Genomic DNA, 23925 nt, shown 5'->3' with positions numbered 1-23925 from the left:
GGCCTGCTGACAGGGCTGTTTGGTAGAAGGGACTGTTTAAGAGGCTGGGAGCCTTAACAGATAGGCATCTGGCATTATTTGTCCTGTCGTTTATTTCCTGGATCTCCTACATTAGTGCTATTATAATCTGGCTGATGATTTGATTCATTGGGGAAACTTTTCTTTTTTAAAATGTGTGTGGTCTCAACCTCCATTCTGAACTTTAGTGAACAGGAATTTCTCGGGATGGGTATCAATAATCTACATTTTCAAAATATGCTTTTTGAGTGTTTCTAAAGACCATCCACGTTTTGCATCCATAATTTGTGATGACCATAAGGTTTTAACTGAAAAATGAGTGTGTTGGGGGAGAACTTACTCAATGTAAAGCCATGGAAGAAGAAATGCTTCTCCGTTGCTTTATGCATACCTGGAAGATTCTGGAGCAAAGACAGTCTTTTTTTTTTTTTATGAAAATGTATTAAGGTAATAGAACTTTAACATTAAACAGAATTGAGTAAGCCCAATTATTATCTTAAAGTCAGAATGGTTTCAACGTGCAGACAGAGGCACAGTGCCTTTCTTTTTGTATTTTCCTTGGGACTAATTTAATGAGTTCCATACATTACTCTGCATTAAAAACGTATGCATAAAATTGTGTTTGCTACACTTCATAGGGTTTTGCACAATATTTACAAAGTGAACTTAACTATATCTAATTATAATCTAGAGTGGGTTTTAGAACCTAATCCTTACATAAAATGCTACTCGACATTTTGACCTCCAAAACATTTTATTTCAGACGTCTTCACAGGTGAAGATATATTCCTCTTTACTGAACACATTAAAAAACACTCTCCAAAATCATGTTGACTGATGTTTTGTTTGCATAGCCACTAAATAATTGAACTCATATTCTATAGATGATGACTACTTGACCGAGAATTTTAAAAATTGATGATACCTTTGTGTAAATTTGTACAGATATCATGGGAGTAGGCAATGCATAGTTCTAAGCATATGTTCTTTTTTTGTCCATTTTTACACAAAAGGACACAGCCAACACCAGTAGTTAGTATATGGGGCAACCTTTTGAGAATAATGAAAGCAACAAAGAGTATTTTTTAAGTAAGTCTAGAGCTCAGTTTTCTCACCTTTAAAGTGACAGACTGGCCCAGGTGATACTTCCTTAGATATGCGAGCCTAGCTTCATCACTCTGTGCTTCTGCTAGTCTCAGAGATGACTGAGTCAGAAAAGAAGATTAAGGGCTAACTACCATTTACCAGGATGAGAGTTTCACCATAACTGTGGTTGTTCTGTTTAAAAAGCACTACAGCCAGACATGGTGACATGTGCCTGTAATCACATCCTCTCAGGAGGCTGAGGCAGGAGGATTGCGTGAGCCCAGGACAATAGTGAGACCCTATCTCAAAAAAATAAACAAAAAATTTGAAAAGCATTATTGCATTAATTCCAGTGCAAATATTATATGTTAAGTGACTTCTCCTGCCTTAGCCAGTAACCCTCATCATAGCTTATCATCCTCCAGCCCTGCAACCCAAGGATTCAGTAGTACACACAGCCAGGATTATAATTAATAATGGAAAACCAGTGCATATTCAGGTGTCAAGAGTGTCTACACAAGGAGGACTGAAACTCACATGTTGAGAAATCAGTGCTTATTTAGCAGAAACTGGAGTCTTCTGGCTCTGGGCAGTTTCAAGGCCAGGCAGCAGCTACCTCCCAATTCCTGGCAGAAAGCACAGGAATCCCAGAATTTTGAAGTCTTCTGCAGAGGAGACTATTTCTTCATGTTCTCCTTGCTAGATATGAGTTATTAAAGGTAAAGGAGAAGAGAAAACAAGTTAGGAAAGTATGGCCAATGAGATATATTTAGTTGTTCTTGACAATAAATGATGAGATCTTGAATAAGAATGGGATAAGTCTGATGTGATAATATCACTGTAGGTTTTAAAAATGATGAATCTAATACTCGCTGTTACATAGGCTGAAGCCAAAGAGAGAAGATGTGAGATAGGAAATAGGAAAATATGTTTCAAATACTGGAAAGAAGAAAAAGAATCATATAGCAGTCACTAAGATAAAAAGAGAGAAAGAACATCCAAGGTCCTTCCTACTTTTCCAATTATTGCAACTAAACACAAATATGCAGTTTTGCCTTTTATTATCTGTTCACTAATGTGTTCTTTTTACTTCCTTATAAACACTGCCCGTGTATTTCATCCCCCGCTCATTTCACGGTATCTTTGTTTTTACTTTCTTGTCTTCCAAGACTGAAGTCAGCAACTGTCAGTATGAATGTCTCTATTACAGAGCCCCATGCACTAGGAATGACCCCTGGTGCCCAGAAACCATGTCTACATTGCTTCACCCTGCTCCTTTGGTCACTGCCAAAGAAACTAGAGAGTAGACATTTGTCCAATTGGAACACTCAGATTTTTGTGGCAAATTTATAGCTAGACATTGTCAATAACACTAAGGAGGCTTATAGTTATCTTCTACTTGGTGTCTATTCCATAGAACATATTCTTAATGAGGCATTGTTATTACCAGATAGATTCTGTAACAAATGCCAAAATGTATGTGATGGAGGAGAGAGGTATCAGTAAGCAAGATTATGTGATGGGAGGGCTACAACCAGAAGTGGTTTTGATTCTATATTATGCAGATATTTAAAATTTTGTCTTGGAAAAAATATGGAAATTTTTTAAACTTCTGCTTTATTTCTGTATTAAAATATGAGTTTAATCTTGGAGTTCTTATATCACTGTTTCTACTTTTTGAATGGGGATTAAGGAATCTATACTTAATCAAATATTTTTATATATATTATGTGCATAAAATTATATTGAGGTTTCAATGTAAAATAGTGTCCTTAATAAGAAGCACTACATGTTCCATTTCCTTTCAAGTTCATAGATTTCACGAAAGGAAAGTTGTGTTTTGATTCCAGCATCCACTCCTATTAAAGACATGAAAAGCTTCCTGGAATATTATCTGCTAGTTCCTCAGTTAGGAAAATAAAACCCTTCACCTCCTTATGTTTAACAAAACCAAGCAGTTTCAAAATAAGTTCTCTAGTTCCCGTCATAGAAACCATTTATTTAATTCGGGTTTGCCATGTCATAACTTCTGCTTGTTAGTCCATGATTTTTACCCTGTGTTTCAGAGAAGAAACTAATCCACTAGGTCTTTTAATGAGTTTCCAGAATTACCTGAGATGGAGATAATTCTCTGAGGTTAAATAACTGATATAGTGATTGACCTTCGTCTTTTTCTCAAATTCAAATATAATTAATTCCTCAGCTACCTACGCCTAGGTTGCTCTAAAGAGATTCATATACTTCTGACCTTGGTCCAGACTTTATCTCTTTTGCATTAATTGACTAAGAATGTTGTCCACTTGGGGAACACTATCACCCCAAGTGAAGTTGATTAGTATATGCTTACATTGCAAACTTTTAAAAAAACAGATTGGAATGAATTCAAGGTTATACACATGAAGGAAACTACCTTTACTATCTATATAGTTTATATACAGTATGTTTTATTACATTTTTGAGTGCACAATTTAATTGTTTGAAAGACTCTACTAGAGTTTTTGTTTATATTTTATCCACAGTTACAATTGTCAAGATTTCTGTGTTTCCTTTTAAGTAGCTTGATTATGGCTCTGTGTACTAAAAAGTAGACATAAATTATAGAAGTGTTTTTACTAAAAATGAGAAAATTATTTTTCCATAATTGTCACAAATAGAGAACTCAATTAAAATAAATAGACATTAAACAGAAACTGTTAAAGAAAAATGCATTGAAAGAAAATTGCTTGTGTTTATGTGTTTGAATTCTAGTTTTAAAAAGAAAAATAAAAGAAATATAATCACAATATGGGAAATTTACAAAGCAGTGATATGATGAATTATATTGATTTTCAAATCTTGAACTAGCCTAGAATACCCAGGATAAATACTACTTGGTTGTGGTACATAATTCCTTATATACATTGTTGAATTAAACTTGCTAATATTTGGTTGAGGACTTTTACATCTATGTTCATGGGAGGTGTTGTTCTGTAATATTCTTTCACTATAATGTTTTTGTCTGGCATACTGTTAGGGTGATGCTGACCTTATAGAATGAGTTACAAGCAGGTCCTCTGCTTCTATATTCTGAGAGATATTGTAGATAATTGTTATAATTTCTTCCTTAAATGTTTGGTAGAGTTCACCAGTAAGCCCTCTGATTTGGGTGCTTTCTGTGTTAGAAGGCTATTAATTATTGATTAGACTTTTTTAGTAGATATGGGTCAATTCAGTGAGTTTTGGCAGATTGTGTCTTTTAAGGAATTTGTCTATTTCATGTAAGTTACCAAATTAATATATAAAAGTTGTTCATGATATTCCTTATTTATCCTTTTAATGTTCATGGGATCTGTAGTGATGTTTCCTCTTTCATTTCTGATATTAGTCATTTGCTTTCTCTTCTTTTTTTTATTAGTCAGCATGTTTAATAGCTTATCAATTTTATTGTTTATTTTAAAGAGCCAGCTTTTACTTCCACTAATTATTCCTACTGATTTCCTGTTTTCAAAATTACTTTTATTTATTTTATTCTACTTACCTTGTATTTCATTGACTCAATTTTTCTAGTTTCCTAAGATGGAAACTTAGATGATTGATTTTAGATCTTTCTTCTTTTTGTTTTTTAAATTATATTTTAAGTCCTGGGATACATGTGCAGAATGTGCAAGTCTGTTACATAGGTATACACATGCCATGGTGATTTGCGCTACCCACCAACCTGTCATATACATTAAGTATTTCTCCTAATGCTATCCCTCCCCTAGTTTGCCACTGCCGCCTCCCCCCCACCCCACCACAGGCTCCACTGTGAGATGTTCCCCTCCCTGTGTCCATGTGTTCTCATTGTTCTACTCCTACTTATGAGGGAAAACATGTGATGTTTGGTTTTCTGTTCCCATGCTAGTTTGCTGAAAATGATGGTTTCCAGCTTCATCCATCTCCCTGCGAATAACATAAACTCATCCTTTTTTATGGCTGCATAGTATTCCATGGTATATATGTGCCACATTTTCTTTATCCAGTCTATCATTGATGGACATTTGGGTTGGTTCCAAGTCTTTGCTATTGTGAATAGTGCTGCAGTAAATATATGTGTGCATGTGTCTTTATAGCACAGTGATTTATAATCCTTTGGGTATATACTCAGTAATGGGATTGTTGTGTCAAATGGTATTTCTGGTTCTAGATCCTTGAGGAATCACCACACTATCTTCCACAATGGTTGAACTAATTTACACTCCCACCAACAGTGTAAAAGCATTCCAATTTCTCCACATCCTCTCCAGCATCTGTTGTTCCCTGACTTTTTAATGATTGCCATTCTAACTGGTGTGAGATGGTATCTCATTGTGGTTTTGATTTGCATTTCTCTAATGACCAGTGATGGTAAGCTTTTTTTTCATATGTTTGTTGGCTGCATAAATGTCTTCTTTTGAGAAGTGTCTGTTCATATCCTTCACCCACTTGTAGATGGGGTTGTTTTTTTCTTGTAAATTTGTTTAAGTTCCTTGTAGATTCTGGATATTAGCCCTTTGTCAGATAGATAGATTCCAAAAATTTTCTCCCATTCTGTAGGTTGCCTGTTCATGCTGATGATAGTTTCTTTTGCTGTGCAGAAACTCTTTAGCTTAATTAGATCCCATTTGTCTATTTTGGGTTTTGTTGCCATTGCTTTTGGCGTTTTACTCATGAAGTCTTTGCCCATGCCTGTGTCCTGAATGGTATTGCCTAGGTTTTCTCCCAGGGTTTTTATGATTTTAGGTTTAAGTCTTTAATCCATCTTGAGTTAATTTTTGTATAAGGTGTAAAGAAAGGGTCAAGTTTCAGTTTTCTGCATATTGCTAGCCAGTTTTCCCAACACCATTTATTAAATAGGGAATCCTTTCCTCATTGCTTGTTTTTATCAGCTTTGTCAAACATCAGATGGTTGTAGATGTGTTGCATTATTTCTGAGGCCTCTGTTCTGTTACATTGGTCTATATATCTGTTTTGGTACCAGTACCATGCTGGTTTTTTTTTTTTTTTTTTTTTTTTTACTATAGCCTTGTAGTATAGTTTGAAGTCAGGCAGCATGATGCCTCCAGCTTTGTTCTTTTTGCTTAGAATTGTCTTGGCTATACAGGCTCTTTTTTGTTTCTATACGAAATTTAAAGTTTTTTTTTTTTCTAATTCTGTGAAGAAAACCAATGTTAGCTTCATGGGCATAGCATTAAATCTATAAATTACTTTGGGCAGTACAGCCATTTTCATGATATTGATTCTTCCTATCCATGAGCATGGAATGATCTTCCATTTGTTTGTGTCCTCTCTTATTTCCTTGAGCAGTGGTTTGTAGTTCTCCTTGAAGACATACTTCACATCCCTTGTAAGTTGTATTCCTAGGTATTTTATTCTCTTTGTAGCAATTGTGAATGGGAGTTCACTCATGATTTGGTTCTCTGTTTGTCTATTATTGGTGTATGGGAATGCTTGCGATTTTTGCACATTGATTTTGTATCCTGAGACTTTCAATAGTCCCACCTAATCTGCAGAGGATGCATTCCAAAACCTTGAGAGGATGCCTGAAACCATGAAAAGTGCCAAATGCTACATAGGCTGAGTGTCCCTAATCTAAAAATCAAAAATCCCGAATGCTCCAAAATATGAAATCTTTTGAGCACTGACATGAAAGGAAATGACTATTGGAGCATTTTGGATTTTGGATATTCAGACTAGGGATGCTCAACCAGTATCTATTCTGCAAATATTCTTAAAAAAAATTGAAATCCAAAAAACTTCTGGTCCTAAGTGTTTCAGATAAGAGATCATCAACCTGTACATAATATGCACAAATTTATTTTTCCTACTTCACAATTTCACAGATAAAAGATTTGTTTTTACTGTAAATTTCAGCAACCTCAGCATACAATTTTTTTTCTTTATTCAGTCAAGAGCTTTCACCTTTTCACTTAAGAGGGTCACTTTTAAGGCTTCTCCGTGGCATATTCAAACTGCCAGCTTTACTACTCTTGTGCTTTGGGGCCATTATTAAGTAAGATAAGGGTTACTTGAACACAAGCCCTGTGGTACCCTGGCAGTTGATATGACAACCAAGACACTATGTGACTAACAGGCAAGTAGTATATACAGCCTGGGTATGCTGGGCAAATAAAAATTCATGTTCCAGGTATGACAGAGCAGGATGGTTCACTACTTCATCCCACTAATCAGAATAGTGTATAATTTAAACCTTATGAATTTTTTATTCCTGAAATTGCTCATTTAATATTTTCCAACCCCGGTTAACTGCATGTAACTGAAGCTGTAGAAAGCAAAACTGCAGATAAGGGAGGAGTACTGTATGAAGTCAATGCTATAAATTCCCCACTAATTACTGCATTCACTGCATTTCCCAAATTTTGATAAATTATGTTTTCATTTGTATTTAGTTCAATTTTTTACAATTTCTCCTGAGATGTCTTCTTTGATCAATGTGTTTTTTAAAAGTGCATTGTTAAATCTTCAAATATTTTGGGATTTTTCAGCTATCCTTCTGTTACTGATTTCTAGCTTAATTTCATTAAGGTCTGACAGAAGACACTGTATAGCTTCTATTCTTTTAAATTTGTTAAGATGTGTTTTATATTCCAAAATGTAATCTTACCTGGTGAATGTTCCATGTGAGCTTGAGAAGATTGTTTATTCTGCTGTTACTGGAAGAAGCACTCTATAGCTATTCATTATATCCAGTTGATTGATGATATTGAGTTCACCTAAGTCCTTACTGCCTTCTGCCCTCTGAATCTGTCCATTTCTGTTAACTGGGTATTGAAGTCTCCAACTATAATAGCAGACTCATCCAATTTTCCTTGTAGTCCTATCAGTTTTTGCCTCATATATTTTGATGTTCTGTTGTTAATCACCTACTCATTGACAATTGCTGTCTTTTTGAAGAATTAATCCTTTTATAATGAAGTAATATTCTTTATCCCTGATAACTTCCTTACTCTGAAGTCTGCCCTCTCTGAAATTAGTATAGCTACTCCTGCTTTTCCTTGATTAGTGTTAGCATCGTACACTTACCTCTATTCATTTACTTATCATTTATATGTCTTTATATATTCAGTGGGTTTTGGTTTTTTTTTTTTTTTTGCAGACATCATATAATTGAGTCTTGTTTTTTGATCCACTCTTAACATTTCTAGAATTGGTACATTTAGAGAATTGGTGTTCACAGTGATTAATGTTATATTAAGATTTATATCTTCCATATTTCTTACTATTTTGTTCCCCTTTTTCTGTTCCTATTTTTGTCTTCTACTCTTTCTATCCCTTTGTGGTTTCAATTAAGCATTATATATGTTACTATTTTGTCTCCTTTCTTAGTATATGAGTTGTACTTTTTTTTTTTTTTTACTTTTTTAGTGTTACTTTAGTTTGCAATATACATTTACAACTAATTCAAGTCGATTTTCAAATAACATTATACCACTTCACAGGAAGTATGACTGTCTTATAATAAAATAATTCTAATTTTTCTCTCCCATCCCTCACAGAATTAGTGTCATTCATTTCAAATATATAAGTTTATATATTCATGTGTTGCTTAATGATGGGGATGTGTTCTGAAAAAATGTGCCATTAGGTGATTTTTCCATTGTGTCAACATCAGAGTGTACTTACATAAACCTAGATGGTAAGGCCTACTACACACAGCTTATATGGCATAACCTATTGCTCCTAGACTACAAACTTATACAGCCATGTTACTATACTGAATACTGTAGGCAATTGTGACACAATGGTATTTGTTTATCTAAACACATAGAAGTATAGGAAAGGTACAGTAAAAATATGGTATTATAATTTTATGCAAACACCATTGTATATGCAGTTTATCCCTGACCAAAACATCATTATGTAGTACATGAATTTATTATATATATATCATATTTATATGTATGTTACATATGTTATATATTTATATATACACACAGAGGAGATGTGTGTGTGTGTGTATCATCTTAGGCTAGAATTTTTATTAAAAAGAAGCCATTGTGTCTATGGAAAAATTAAAATATCTGTAATCATGTCATACAAAAATAGATGATATCCCTAATATAGAGAGAATTCCTGAAAGTCTAGAAGACAAAGATCAGTAAAGCTATAAATAATTAATTAGAATTGACTAAAGACATAATAGACATTTCATAGAAAACAAAATGCCAAATGCTGCTAAACATGAGAGATGTTCAAATTTCTCAAACTCATTAATAATGAAAGAAATGCAAATGAAGCCTGCACTGAATGTGGTTTACAGTTATCAAAATGACCTCAAGGGAATCATGCCTCCAGTTAGTAATGCTCCTCTGAGATCCCCTCCACTTTGACTCTGGGCTGGGTCCTGTGATTTGCCCTGTCACTGGGAAATCAGAAAATGTGATGCAAGGCTACATGCTGGGGTTTGCCTCCTGGAATTCTGCTGCTACCCTGTAAGAATGCCCAGTGTGGCCTTGAAGATGGAAGACTGCATGAAGAGACATGACCAGCTTTCCCAGTTATCCCATCAACCTAATGTAGCCAAATGAGTAAACCTAGGGAAAACCAGCAGAAGAATAGCTCGACCAACACACAGAATGGTGAGAAAAAATAAATTATGGTTATTTTATGTCAGTACTTGGAGAGGGGCTATTGTCATCTAGCAATAGATAATCGATACACTGAGATATCATTTTCACTTACAGAATTAGTAGAAATCCAGGAGTTTCACAGTACACTCTGGTAGTGACTCTATAGAGAAAAACACTCTCATACACTGTTGATGGAAGGGTAAGTTGATAGAATCCCTGTAGAAGGCAACTTGGCAATATCAACTAACATTTCAAAGGCTTATTGTCTTTACCCAACAATCACATTTCTAGTGAATTATTCTACAGATAGATTTACCCAGGTACAAACTTGTGTATATGCAAGTTTATTTGGGCAGATGTAATGTTAAAAGATAAAAATAAACTCAATGTGTATTAATACAAGTCTGGGTAAATATACAATGGAATTATGATCTGTAAAATGATAAAAAATAAGGACTCATTACACACAATGTGGAAAAAACTTAAAGATATATTATTAAGCAATAAAAGCACCGTGTAAAATAAGGTTAATAGTATCCCACATATTGTGTATAAAAAGAAGAAAAATAGAAATCTGTGCTTGTGTGTTTGAATATGCATTCCAAAAACTCTGGAAGGAAAGTACATGTAGGCTTGGGGTGGGGGGTGGGGGCGTGAGGCATTTGGGATCTGGGCTTACAGGGGATGGGGCAAGTGGGAACCTTTACACTGTATTATATTTTAATAATTTGAGGAACACATAAATATTAACATTTAATTTGAAAATTAAAAATAAAAATTACTTTCTTAAAAAACTTAATATTTGCATAGTACAGGGATACATTTATCTAACAAAACCCATGTAGTAGCAAATTAGGTTTTTATTAACATAATGCTGTTATAAATATCACTGCTGTAAATATCCTTATGTAAAAGTTTTCCACTTCACCTTTGATAACTTTCTCAAAGTAAATATCTCAAAGTGGAACTGCTGTGTCAAAGGATATGAAAATTTTAAGTATCTTTATAGAGGTAAATAATGTTTTGTAGGAGGGAGGAAAGGTTAAATCTTTTTAAAATTGTACTATCGAATATTTTTTATTGTCTATTTAAAAATAAGATTATTTGCTTTCATGTTGACTTCCAATCACTTTAAAATAATAAATACAGTAAACTTTTGTCAAATTTATGGCATAGTATTTCCTAAATTTTGTGTTTATCTATATATAACACAAAACAGAAATCCTTAAGTAGCTCATTGTATATATAATGTACATTATACAACATAAGTATAATGTAGAAAGTTTAGGCTTCCAGACAATCAAAACTAAATAGAAACAACATACTTTCACAACTTAGGATAACCACTATAAAGTAATGATTCGTATATTTCCAGATTTTTTCTCATATAAATACATTTTAACATGTCTTTGCAACCTGATTTTGTCAGAAATCATCTCCATTCCTTAAAGAAAATTTTAATTTCATTTAATCAACTGTATTCAAGTATTCCCAATTATTCCAAAAATGTTCTCTACAGTTTGTTAATTAAGACTAGTACTGAATTCAGGCCCATATATCACATCTAGCTTTTATGAACCCTAATTCAATGCAATAAAAAAAGATTGTGTTAGATTAAGACAAATCCTTCATTTATCCATCTTTTAAAACACTGTTAATTTGGCCTTCATTTCTACATGTGATCTTATATCAGAAATAGTCTAGAATTTGATATTTAGAGGTGAGGAGACGCTATAAGAGAACTTAAATGGCTTTGGCTTAGTAGCTGGTTGATAGACAGTGTTGACAGATCATTGCTGTCTGGAAAGCTGTGACCTTGTGATTTAATTTTTTGGTCAAATTGTCATCTGTGATGTCTTGGAACTCAGACAAATTTTGTATCTCTAGTGAAATGGGTTGGAAAACTCAAAATGATGGTATTGGTTACCTAATTTTTGTAGTTTCTATTTTGAAAAATTAAATTGATAAAGAGACAAGAGTTTAACACATGCTAAGGATAAGAGGTGCCTCTGGCGAGGCAATCCAACGAGTATATGAGCCTGTGCCCCTACCCAGTACCTCCCATTAAAAATTATCAAATTAAGAATTTTGTCTCCCCATCCCAAGCAGACTCCATCAGTACTCTGCCACTGCTCACTGTAATCTCTTTACAATTTCAGTTCACATCAACTTCTGAACTGCTTTCTCTTCCTTCAGCCAATACCTGCATCTCTTTTTTGGCAGACTGCACTTGACCTACTGGCACTGCTTTGCCTCAAACTGGGAAAGCCAGAATTACTGGCAAAAATAAATGTCTTTATTTACCCTGGGGCAGCCCCTAAACAATGACCAGTAGATATAGGAGTATAAATACTCCAGCTCCCTCGTGACTTGATTAAAACAACATTAAAAATGTGGTTTATACCACTACATCATCTCCAAAGCTCCCCTGGCTGTTTGAGGCGATGTTACCTTTCACTAGCTTTCTTGACTTTCTTAACACCTTAGTCCACTTTCCTACTCCTTTGTTGCTTTTCCTAGATAACATGTGCTAATGAAGCATTTTCACATGAATACTTATCTGTGGTTCTGCATCCTGGGAATTCCATCAGAGACATCATTGCAAGCTCATTATTTTAATAGGATTCCATTGATCCTTTACTAAGTTGAAAAACAGAGAGATGAACAGATCATTTAGGCTAGGAAATAAAGGAGCAAAATTATCAAGTATAAAGTAAATGTATATTTACATTATATCTTTTACTATTGTTTCTGGCACATAATAATTGACTGAAAGTAAGTAGACCAGAGGTCTACCAGGTTATTAAGAGTATTTTACTGTTGCAGACATCACAAGCATGAGCTTCAAAGCCTGTAGCTGTTTGACACTTAAAGCAAACCCAGAGCTGCACAACCCTCAAAAAGGGAGTTCTTTTCAATGCCCATTTCAGAAGTGGCCATGGAGGACAAAATACAAGGGAGAAACTCCAAGAGGAAAAGCCCTGGACCATAAAAGAAAACAAACCCGAAAGCAAACTAACCATTACTAGATACACTAATCCAGGAACTTATTCATGACAAGACTAAGAATGTTCACAGTATTTTCACAGCAAGATTTAATAAGTTGTTACGAAGAGTAACGACTGTGTATTTCCCATTCCTACCTTCTCCCAAAAAGCAGTTTTTATTGCAGATATTCTGTGCGCACACTCTTCTCTCCACCATTGTATATTGAATGTGATGAGGGTTGAGAGAGAAGCAAAAACAGTTACATTTTAGTTTATAGGTTTGCAAGATAATGAAGGAACACACTCAGAACTAAAGAAAAGTAGTTCATACAACCCAAAGACCTTGGGTCTTGAGCTGAAGGTCATAACTACATAGAATTTTGACTCTTTTAGGGAGGAGTGAGTGGTTCTACCTCTGAAAAAACTGAAAATATATATAAGAAGTGTGGACTATATAAGATACTGCTAATTGTCCATACCTATACATTCTTCTTTAATTTTTCCACCTTTAGTAACAGAACCCCTAAATTTTAGCTACAATGTGGTGGGTTTAGCATGACCACCCAGTTAAAGACATTTCCCAATCTCATTTGCAGACAGGTGTGGCCACGTAAAGGTCAATGGTATCTTAATAGATAGAACAAATTCGATGTTCAGTTTATGACTTGAAAGAGGATAGCTGTATCTTCCCTTGTCTTTTTCTCATCTTCTTGGCAGTTAGTATGTGTTTGTGGTAGTGAGAGCTGAATAGTGTTACCATATCCTACCTGGATTACTTAGGATTGAAATACTGTGGAAAAAAGAAAGAAACATCTGTCTTTTAAACCACCTTTATCTGGGCATTTGATTTGGCTGCTTAGCTAGGACCCTAAGTAATATTCAGATAAGGATTGAATTTGGTTCAATCATATGTGTTTGAACTCCTAGGAACACTCCTTGGTGAGTGCATGATTCACCTTCTTGTATTTAGCAAGGTAAAACATTAATTGTAAATTAACTCCCAGCTGTCTAGGCTTCCCAGATTCAATATTAGCGTGGCTCTGCTTGCTTCTAGCTCTTTTGATTGTAGGAAGACAAAAAGAAAAGATTTTCATTAATTACTTTAGGCAACTAGACAACGCTAACAAAGCATGATAGACTTCTCACTTATCACAATAAATCATTAAGTTTATAATGAAAAAATATTTAACTTTCCAAAACTTGATCTCTATGTTTTCTTTTTCAAACCTTATAACATCTCTATAAGGCATGTACTAATATTATTTCTATTTTACACATGAGGAAACTAAAGCAGAAAGGCTAAGTAACAATTAGTATTAGAATCTAAACAATCCGAACCACTATTCTGGACTTTGAACCACCACTCTCTACCACTCTGAGATATCAAGTGTATTTCAAGGACTTGCCGAAGCTTCATTTATACAAAACGGAGAGATTGATATGTCAGACTAAATACCAGATGTTAAGGTAGCTTATTATGAGATACCTCAAACCTATTTTTGTGGCCTAGGAATATAAATATCTGCACTTGTTGGAGGAAAAACATGCTTATAGGCAAATAAAAGAAATATGTATGAGTTTTAAATTTAAATGCATAAGTTTTTATTTGGGTTTTTTTTTTTTTTAGGATGACTTTAATAGTCATTCTTTTTTTACCTCTATTCTGAAGAGATAATACATAGAATCAGCAGACCTAAATGAAAATAATAGAATTAAGTTTGGTTCTATCAATCTTGAGAAAGTGAATTAACCCTGTAATAAAATTCTCTCGTAAAGTTCAAGTCTCCAGTTTCCTGTAGGGAATGACTCCCACTGCATCACACTGCTGACCATCCCAGTGCAGAGTCCCAGCTTAACCTAGCCAGAGGAAAGTAAAACGATGTATTAGACTGAGTGGGTTACTTAAAGGACACTGATGGTCAATTTTAGAATCAGTGGGACCAACAGGAAGGGAGACAAAGAAGGGTGAATGGACAAAGTACATGCAATTTGATTTAGGTTGGGAGTGAAAACACTATCACTATTCCAAATGGATTATAAAGAATAGCTGAAAAACATTCCAAGCAAAGTTGAAGATAGAAGTATACATTAAAAACAAACGTCTTTGGATTAATAAACTCAACGAAATGTCAAATATATGTATGTTAATTATCTAAGAATCACTCTGATGATGGCCTACTGCTAATTTATTTGTCAAATGACAGAAGTCAGCAGCCTCCAGAAGGAAGCCATCACATGTATAACAGACAGGGAGACTTGGCAGGCAGGCAAGAAGCCTTTGACTGAGTTAATACTAAACTGTTTTCGGAAATGTAAAATCTAAGACTCTCCTGAGTAAGTCCCAAACTCAAGACTTGGCACATTTAGACCCCAAGGACAAAAGTATACAGATTTTTTTTACATATGCATGAATATGATTCTCTATAAACTGACCTAATTTAATGCAAGTTTATATGCACATAATTTTGCTTTCCTCACACATACCTTTCATTTAATAGTAGGAATGTTCTCTCTGCTTCAAGCTTGTGATCTATACCACACAGAATTTTACAAATATATTTATTTTCCTTCTATATAACACTCATTATTTTGGCTCTGAAGACCCTTACCTAAATTAAACACCCTGCAAAGGATGACTTAATTTTCCAAGCTACTTGGGAAAGAAAATGAGGATTTGCAAGTTTCAGAGGATGAGATTTAGACAGGCGAGTGTGTCAGTTATAGTAATATGAATCCAGGGGAATGATTTCCCTTTTCCAGGCCCTTAGAAAAACCCAGATATATCCATGTTCAGCCCTAGTACATGTGACATGGAAGTTGCATAATTGCCTGTTTCACAGGAGATGAGAAAGACTGAGTTAATAAAAGCTCTAATCTGAATATCTTTAGTTAAGATAATGCTACAGAAATTGTTCTTATAACTTGTCCAATCGAGAAGAACTGTTTAGATTGAGACTTCAGGAGCATGTGTTGTTCTGGTGCTGTTTCTGCAGATAATTGATCTGTGTAACCCAGTAAGTGACAATGCTCTCCAGAAAACTCTCTTATCTGCAAAATGTGTGAGAATGACTAGAGTCATTAAATTACTTAGAAAACTAAGATCTGAATTTTAATAACTCAATGTCTTAAAAGGAACAGGATTTTAGAAAAGGAGCTCCTAATCCCCAAAGGAAAAATTAAGATACTGAATGTCTGCTAATTTCTACATACACTCTTTTCCAAAGTACTATAGTTGTCTTCCATGTAATTATTTCTTTAATTTAGTTTCTTTGTTTGTTTTATTCTTACGGAAGGCGTATTTACCCTCCATCCTTCAAATTACAATTCTTTTTTCTTACTGGTACCCTTCATTTCACTTTTACTCAATAACTTTTGTCAGGAATTATCTCAAATTTTAATGAGTGTTTTGAAGAAGTGTTTGGAAATTCCTTAGGACTACTGCTGTCAAATAGAACTTCTGAGATGATGGAAATGTTCTTTTTCTGTATTGTCCAATACAATATCCACTAGCCACATGTAGCTATTGAGCACTTGAAATTTGGCTAGTGCAAATAAGAAACTGAATTTCATTTTAGTTTATTTTAATGTAAATAGATACATACACCTAGTGGCTAGTGTTTTGTACACTGTAATGTAGAAGATCAGAAAACCTGCTGCAGAAATTAAGTTAAATGTGAGTTACTGTTTAATCTTACATTTAGATGGAAAGAGCCTGTCCAAAATGTTGGCAGAGATGTTAGGACTGGAGATGTGGTCAGATGAGGATGGTTCATGGAAACTGGAAGTATAATTTTTTTCACATGGCCCAATCAGGGTGTTTGGCGGAAACTGACTGTGTCAGTATTAAGGAGAAATTTACATGAAAGCTACAGAGAATCTTGCAGAATCAAAGGAAAAGCTGAGTAACAAGACCTCAGAAGGACAGCATCCTGTGATGGTTCAAATAAATGGGCAGTGAGAGGAAATAGACAGTCTCTTCTGGAATGGCCCATCGGGATGAGTTCCCTCCAACCATGCTTTCCTGGGACCTCTCTGTCTCAAACTCAAATTCTAGATACAGGTGGTCAAGACTGGATCATGTAGCACTCCTTGTTTAGGGGAAGTCAGATAAAATACCTAGATTACCATTAAAGAAAGAAAGATAAATTCAGGTTTCTTCTGTTACCAGAAGAAGAGGGCAGGGCAACCAATGATAGATGTCAGTTTTTGTGAACTGACAGGTTTAATAAATGCCATGTTCTATATTTATAGATTTGTCCCACCACAAAGACATCTCCATTCTCTTGGCCTTCATACTTAGTATGCTTTAATCTATATAGAATACACACACACACGCATATACACATATACAAATGTGTGTCTGTGCATGTACTATATATCTGTATATATATCTCTGTGTGTATGTGTGTGTATATATGTATACATATATATGTATATATACACACACATATATATATGAGAGAGAGAGCATTTATCATGTTAGGTGCTTTGATATATGCAATTTCACTTAAGTCTTAATGGAAACTTTTTGAGAAAGGGATTAAATCATTTTCCATGTGAAAACTGCATCTTGGCATGTTTACACAACATATTTGGTTTTATATTAGAAGATAGATGCATCTGGTCCCTGCTTGAAGTTACTGCATATAAGTCAATTTTATGCAAAAGCAGCACCACAGAATTAAATCTTCTTAGGCATGAAGGAGATAGTCTATTCAACTCCATTATTTTACAGGTGTGGAACTGAGAGTCTAAAATGGCATTGTCCATTGCAGTGGTCATGAGCTACATGTGGCTACTGAGCACCTGAAATGTGGTTAGTCCAAATAAAGATGTGCTGTAAGTGTAAAATACTCACTGGGTTTTGAAAATTTAATATGAAAAATGTAAAATATCTCATAAATAATTTTTAAATTGATTGTAAGTCAACATGATAATATTTTGTATATTTTGGGTTAACTAAATTATATTTTTAAATTAACTTTACCCATTTTTTAATGGAGCCACTAAAAATCTAAAAAGACATTTGTGACTTGAATTACATTTGATTGGACAGTGATGATCTAAAAGTTAAATGACTTGATCAAATGCTTACAGCTAGACAGTGACAAGGTAGGAATCAACTCATCTCTTGTGATCTTCTCTATTCTAAGACCAATGTTGCAGGCTTGCCTTAGCTAGCTTGATCATTCCTTTATTTGTTTCTCAATCTTTTTAGAATATGTTGCTGCTCTACATGACATCTTTCCATCTCTTTTAAAAATATTACCTCTTGGGAGCCTGAGGTGGGCAGATCATGAGGTCAGGAGTTCGAGACCAACCTGGCCAACTATTTTTAGTCTCTACTAAAAATACAAAAAATTAGCCAGGCATGGTGGCAGGCGCTTGTAGTCTCAGCTACTTGGGAGGCTGAGGCAGGACAATTGCTTGAATCCAGGAAGCGGAGGTTGTAGTGAGTCGAGATATGCCACTGCACTCCAGCCTGGGCAACAGAGCGAGACTCCGTCTCAAAAAAAAGAAAAAATGCACTTCACGATTATATAAATTTGCTTAGCTTTCAATTATCATAATTTTAAAAAACATAGTCCAATAAAAAGCAGTAGGCAAAAATGATGTCAATTCATTTCTTTTTCATATCCAAACAGATAAGCATAGAGGGACATGAAAACTTGAAATATCTGTACACTGGATTTAAATATGGCCTTCCAGAATATTAGTTGTTGCACCATTTCACTCCTTATTTAGAACACTGTTTGAGTGTAGCTGGTTCACACCAGCTAGTCAGGTTTACATCTATTCATAGTAAATTTAAAACAAACTTTCTTCCTTTTTCCCTCTCTATTCCTCTGCATTAGCATTTGAGCATATTAAAAGGTAGTTTTCTTTTCTTGCACATGGCAGTAGATGGATTCCTACCTGAGTCTGACACCAGTCTTCCAGGAGGCCTCTCACAGAGCAGTCAGCAGTTAAGCCAATCTAAGGGCTGGTCTTCCACCTTCTGTGAGAAGTGGGCAGCAGCATGGAGGAGATGAAGGAAAATTCAATGATTCCTCCAACCTGGAAATGGAGGAACTCTTCATTTTAAGTGGTAATAAAGAAACAGAAGATCAGATACCTCCAGTTTTAAATTCACTGACAAACACACAGAAATAGTGAGAATATTGGGTCTGTCTTTTGGGCATGTTTTACTTGGTGTTCTGCAGTCCAGTTCTACTGGCGATGTAGTGAGGAAGGTAACATAAACATTTTCAGTTATTTAAGCAGGAATGTGAAGCTTATATATGTACTATAACCAAACAAATTTACTTCACAGAGAATAATAATTTTTAAAATGTGACATACAAGTTTTAGTAAATACTTAACTTTATATACTTATGATGCCAAGAAGACACGAAACTCTTCTGAAATTCATTGCTGCAAAGAAACGAATCTTCAGACATGAATGCCTAGCATTGCTATCTACCTAGAATCACCAGAGTAATTCAATGATATCTTCAGGCCACAGCAGAATGATAAGATGAGGTTTGAGAGCAGGTTTATCATTATCATCATCAACTTCCACCTGAATCCAGTCAGCCAGGGTTTGTACAGGAAGATTCTCATTCTACATATTTCTTAAATGAGGAAAAAGAATCCCAATCAGTTCAGTTATTCTCACTATAATAAATAAATACCTAAGGAGCATACCAGATCTTGAATGGAAATAAAGCTTTTCTTTTTTTTTTTTTTTTTTTTTTCTGGAGACGGAGTCTCGCTCTGTCGCCCAGGCTTGAGTGCAGTGGCCGGATCTCAGCTCACTGCAAGCTCCGCCTCCCGGGTTTACTCCATTCTCCTTTCTCAGCCTCCCGAGTAGCTGGGACTACAGGCGCCCGCCACCTTGCCCGGCTAGTTTTTTGCATTTTTTAGTAGAGGCGGGGTTTCACCGTGTTAGCCAGGATGGTCTCGATCTCCTGACCTCGTGATCCGCCCGTCTCGGCCTCCCAAAGTGCTGGGATTACAGGCTTGAGCCACAAGCTTTTCTTAAAACAAAGTTGTCTTAGATTTTCTCTTTCTGCTTATAAAGCCAATGCACACATTCTTGGAATTGGTACGAGAAGCAACTGAAATAATATATAGAATTTTGAAAAAGATTACTTGAGATGATATGATAGTAGATACTAGATTATTTTTTTTCATTTTTTCCAACTCCTCAATACAAACTACCTTTTAAAATTCTCTCTATTTGCCCATTACTGATGCCAAGAGCAACTGGAGGTCCCTGGGAAAGAAGACTGATAGAAATTTATCAAATATTAAAATATATTTTATCACTTGAAAGCATTTTTCAGAAAACTTTTCGCAATATATTTCTGAAGTTTTGACTCAATAATGTTTATTAAGAATTATTATGGGCCGGGCACGGTGGCTCACGCCTGTAATCCCAGCACTTTGGGAGGCTGAGATGGGCGGATCACGAGGTCAGGAGATCGAGACCATCCTGGCTAACGCGGTGAAACCCTGTCTCTACTAAAAATACAAAAGGTGTATTTTTAGTACACGAGGTGGCGGGCACCTATAGTCCCAGCTACTCAGGAGGCTGAGGCAGGAGAATGGCGTGAATCCAGGAGGCGGAGTTTGCAGTGAGCCGAGATCGCACCATTGCACTCCAGCCTGGGTGATAGAGCAAGACTCCGTCTCAAAAAAAAAAAACAAAAACAAACAAACAAAAAAAGAATTATTATGTGCCAGGTACTACTTGTATTACTCTCATATGAGGATTCTAACAACTCTGTGTTAACGGATTATTTTTTATTGTGAAACAACTTAACACTAAACCAAGTTAATACTAGATCTGTGATTTTAAATTTTTTTATCTGATTTAAAAGTCTATTCAATTTCTTTCATCTAAAACTGAAAATGTTACTTAAACTCCATTTAAACATAGTTGTATGTTATATATATATAATATAGCAATGTGTTTAACTCCTTAAGTATTTTAATTTATTAATTTTAGAGAATCCTCATTTTTTGTCTCTAAAAAATGCGAAGTAAATAATATTATTCATGCTGCCTATCTGTTTTCAACATTTTCCTTGTTCTAGATTCCTTATTTCTGACATCAACAAAATTTGAAAGGAGAGGGAGAGGGAGAGAAAATATCTCAAAATTTTTATTTCCATTTGGTTTTCACTTTCTCAAGCAAGAAACCTATGGTTATAGTATACAACACTGTGAGCATAGATTGTTTCAAAATTAACCTGTCTCTGAAAAGTAAAGTTATGGAGTCAAGATGTCACAGACTCAGCAACAAATCAACAAGAAGCAATGAGAAGCATCTGAAACAGACAACAGTGCCCTCATCCACTTCTGCTATAAAGGCAGAATAACCTCAAAGGTTAGGTTGTCCTGGGATGTATTGGGGCCTTTCAGCAAAAGGCATGGGCTAAATAACCTTAACTAAGACAACAACCCTGACCAAGAAAACATACTTAAGAGCGAATGTGGTATTTCTTTTAGAAATTTAGAAAAACAAATTTTAACATGGAAATTAAAACTGAGATTGACAATTTAAGACCTGAGATTAAACTGATAAATGGAACCACAGGTTTGAAAAAAGAATTTACTTGCAACTAGAGTAGGATTTACTGAACTAATGGACAGAAGTACCAATGTATTATTAATTATGTCTTGGAATTTCTTATTTTTTTGTTGCTTATTTTGTTCTTTGTTCTGTTTGGACCTTGCAACATAGATTTTTAAGGTAAATTTTACAAATTATTTTTATCACTTGAAATATAAGTATTTGTATTTAAAAGACTAATGAGTAATTTCAAAGTATCTATCTTTGTTTTCCTTAATTTCTTTTTTTTTTTTCTTTTTTTTTTTTGAGATGGAATCTCGCTCTGCCCTCAGGCTGGAGTGCAGTGGTGGATCTCGGCTCACTGCAACCTCCGCCTCCCGGGTTCAAGCAATTCTCCTGCCTCAGCCTCCCGAGTAGCTGGGACTACAGGTGTGCACCACCAAGCCCAGTTAATTTTTGTATTTTTAGTAGGGATGGGTTTTCACCATGTTGGCCAGGACAGTCTCAATCTCTTGACCTCATCATCCACCTGCCTCGGCCTCCCAAAGTCCTGGGATTACAGGCATAAGCCACTGCGCCTGCCCCTTAATTTCTTTTATTTAAATTTTCAATGCATAAACTCCTCCGTGATGTAGCAAATAGTAGCATCAACTAGTTGTTGATGATAATAGGTAATAAAATAATTAGGAAGAGCTTCTCAGTTTGCTTAAAACATCAATGATAGTGATACATTGAGAAAATCAGTTAGTCATGATGTTCACCTCTGACATAAAACTCTTAAGTTGAGGAGAATAGCAAGAGTGAGAGAAAGAATAAAAGTGAAAGGAAAATTAATCAGCTCAATGCTTGAGTAGGCATAGGTAAAACAGAAATTAGGTGTAGTAGGAAGACTTGTTAGCATATATAGGTGATCTGAGCCTGCTGTACATTTAAACAGCAAGAAATATACACTTTCAATCCCAAGTGCTTTTCTCTCTGCTTTCCTGGGTAACAGTCCATTCAAAACAATGAATCAATCAGAGGAAGTGCCTATCGGAGGAAAAGATGAACACATGGCATTTATTCACTGCGGGGCATTTTGAGACTCCAATTGTTCCTACTAGGAGATGCATAAGCATCATTATATGAGTCATTTAAAATGTTCCTAACAGAAAGCTCAAGGTAGAGTTCTAGAAAGATTCATTCTTCTCTGACAAGGGATGGCTGAAGGCATGGCACAAGAATTTCATTAATAGTTTACATTAATTCATAAGCATTACTGATTTGGCACAATCAAATTGAAGTCAGTTGGAGGATATAATGTGCATTGCCAAGATGACATCTTTTCTGTCGTTTCATTATTTAATTTTTCTCTCATTTTGATTTTTTAAATGGTACTATTTTGAAACCTTGCTTCAGAGAATTACCTCTCAAATCATTTAAGCCACTTTCTAAAATACATTTTTGTCTTCATCTGTATTACTGCACCTCAAAATCCATCAGTAAATCTTGCAGGTCAAAAATCACAATTCTTGACACAGTTACTTTTCATCTTTCTTTTTTCACAGTCATCTTATCGGCAACTGCATCACACAGTTTTTCAGTTGGCAGTCTTAATTTGAATGTATATCCATCCATAAAGTAAGGCCACTTACCTGTCCTTTCCGGACTACAAAGAACATTGTTCAAGTATATCTCTTTCATCTTGATAAGACAGACAACTCAATAAGACAGACAATCGTCAATAAGACAGACCTCAATAGGACAGACAACTCAATAAGACAAATCATCATTTCACATGATAAAAAATGAAAGTCGAATGTAAACTTTGGCACTCAGCTTGATGGAACATTTCCAAATTCTATGCTTGCCAAACTTTGTTCCAGATGTGATGTCATGCAGCCTAAGGAGAGCTTGATTTTATTTTTCTTTCTCTTGCGCTTCTTAGAAGAATACTATTGAGCACACATTTTTTATTGAAGCCAAAGCAGAAAGGAGGAGGGGTTTAAGGCAGCCTGGGAAGCCCAAAACAGAAGAATTGCTCTCTAAAAATTTGAAATGTCAAAGCATGAAAACCATAGGCCCTTCAACACATCCACAGACACTTCAGTGCTTGAGGACACATAGGTAAAATATAAATCAGGTGTAGGAGGAAGACTTGTCAGCATATATAGGCAATCTGAGCCTGCAGTACATTTAAAATATTCTGTTGTTAATTTGTTTCTAAAAGATAGAAGTATTTGCAACAGGTTAAAAAATATAAGAGCAGAGATTTTATACTAATTCAGATTTCACAAACTTTTTCTCAATAGCATGAACAACTATTCCAGACTCTGAACATGACAGCCTCAATCCCTTCTAACTAGACAGCCATGCAAGTACATTTTCACACCCACCGTGCTGGGAGTGGAAAAGTCACAAAATATTTAGCTTTGTGAGAAATTTGCAGTTTTAAGAATGTGGTTAAGAATTTCTAAGACAAAAACACATTGACTGAAATCTACAATTTCATCATCTTTGTTCCCTCAAACATCTAGAGCACATTATAGTTTACTTCCCAGAACTACTCATTCTTTATGTTCAGTGTCTTTCTTTTTGAGATCACAGTATAATTATGCATTGAGCATTTCCTGACTCTCCTGTTCATGACCTATAGACCACATAATCTATTGATAAATTCCAGTAAAACCCGTCTCCAAAATTTTAC

At 35.0% G+C, this 23925-nt stretch overlaps 1 long non-coding RNA gene across 1 annotated transcript in view; it reads right to left on the bottom strand.

Annotated features, from left to right (window-relative positions):
* The window catches only part of LOC144339505 (uncharacterized), a 29551-nt gene extending 17230 nt beyond the window's left edge, over positions 1-12321 (bottom strand). The window contains exons 1-2 of the long non-coding RNA XR_013414513.1: positions 9805-12321; positions 1642-1803 (exon numbers count right to left, since the gene is read on the bottom strand). This is a non-coding gene — a long non-coding RNA (uncharacterized LOC144339505). The remainder of the gene's footprint in view (positions 1-1641; positions 1804-9804) is intronic.
* Between the last annotated feature and the right edge of the window lie 11604 nt (positions 12322-23925).

This window comes from Macaca mulatta, chromosome 2 (assembly GCF_049350105.2).
Source record: "Macaca mulatta isolate MMU2019108-1 chromosome 2, T2T-MMU8v2.0, whole genome shotgun sequence".
NCBI lineage: Eukaryota > Metazoa > Chordata > Mammalia > Primates > Cercopithecidae > Macaca > Macaca mulatta.
The sequence above is the reverse complement of the archived record's forward strand: the minus strand, read 5'-3'. Positions and strand labels throughout refer to the sequence as shown.